General features: G+C 40.7%; 1 non-coding gene across 1 annotated transcript; it reads left to right on the top strand.

Annotated features, from left to right (window-relative positions):
- The first annotated feature begins 511 nt into the window (after nt 1–511).
- Nucleotides 512–583, top strand: trnad-guc (transfer RNA aspartic acid (anticodon GUC)). The gene has a single exon. It is a non-coding gene; the product is annotated as a tRNA-Asp (tRNA).
- Nucleotides 584–1,001: the final 418 nt, after the last annotated feature.

The raw sequence follows: 1,001 nt of genomic DNA, 5'->3' as shown, positions 1-1,001 counted from the left end.
CCGTGTAATAAAGCTTAGTGAACAAGTTTGTGTGTAACTTTAGAGAGTTGCATCTGTGATATTTGTAAACCTTAAAAAGAAAATTTCTCCGGATACATTTTTAACTACAACCTCACAAATCTGATTACAAATTCAAACTTTCTCCTTCACCTACAAATGTTAAATAACTACGCACGAGTCGCCTGGTACACACAGACAAAACTGCATTTACCCACAGATCCGGTTACGGGTGCACGAGTATTTTTGAGACTCATGTCACATTCCAACAGCTTCAGATTTGTGCATAAGAGGTGCATTTAAATACTGTTGGAAAGCTGGGTCATGATTTTTGCTCAGTGTCTAGTGTTTTCATCCTCTGAATGTTTGTCACTGTGTTGTACCAAAGTGATAAGATGTCATTTAGTTGGAAAACGGAATATTTCAGTACTTCTTTATAATACTTCAAAATTGTTTATAGACATATTGTGCAATTTTGAGCGGTACAGATGGGATTACGTGGTTAATAAAATGGTCCTTGTTAGTATAGTGGTAAGTATCCCCACCTGTCACGCGGGAGACCGGGCTTCGATTACCCGACGGGGAGCTTGTTCAGGTGTCTTGTTTTGCGACAGACTGGCGACCTGTCAAGAGTGACCCCGCCTCTCGCCCGGAACGTTAGCTGGAGATAGGCACCAGCACCCCTCCTGACCCCAGTAGGGACAAAGGTGTTAGAAAATGGATGGTTAATAAATGACCACTGGGTGACGGAATGGTTCGCTGGATGGAAAAACAGGTAGTCAAACCAAGAAGCAAGACTGAGCGTCTTGTGCACTCGTAACTGGATCTGTGCGTAAATGCAGTTTTATCTGTGTGTATCAAGAGACTGGTGCGTACTTATTTAACATTTGTAGGCATAGGAGAAGGTTTGAATTGGTAATTATCAGATTTGTGAGGTTGTAGTTAAGAAGTTTGTGTAGAAATTTAACGTTTGTAGAAATTGTAATTGTATGTGTGTACTTTTA

Source organism: Poecilia latipinna, unplaced genomic scaffold (assembly GCF_001443285.1).
Source record: "Poecilia latipinna isolate Pla-1442-1.1 unplaced genomic scaffold, P_latipinna-1.0 Scaffold6604, whole genome shotgun sequence".
In the NCBI taxonomy this organism is placed as follows: Eukaryota; Metazoa; Chordata; class Actinopteri; order Cyprinodontiformes; family Poeciliidae; genus Poecilia; species Poecilia latipinna.
The sequence above is the reverse complement of the archived record's forward strand: the minus strand, read 5'-3'. Positions and strand labels throughout refer to the sequence as shown.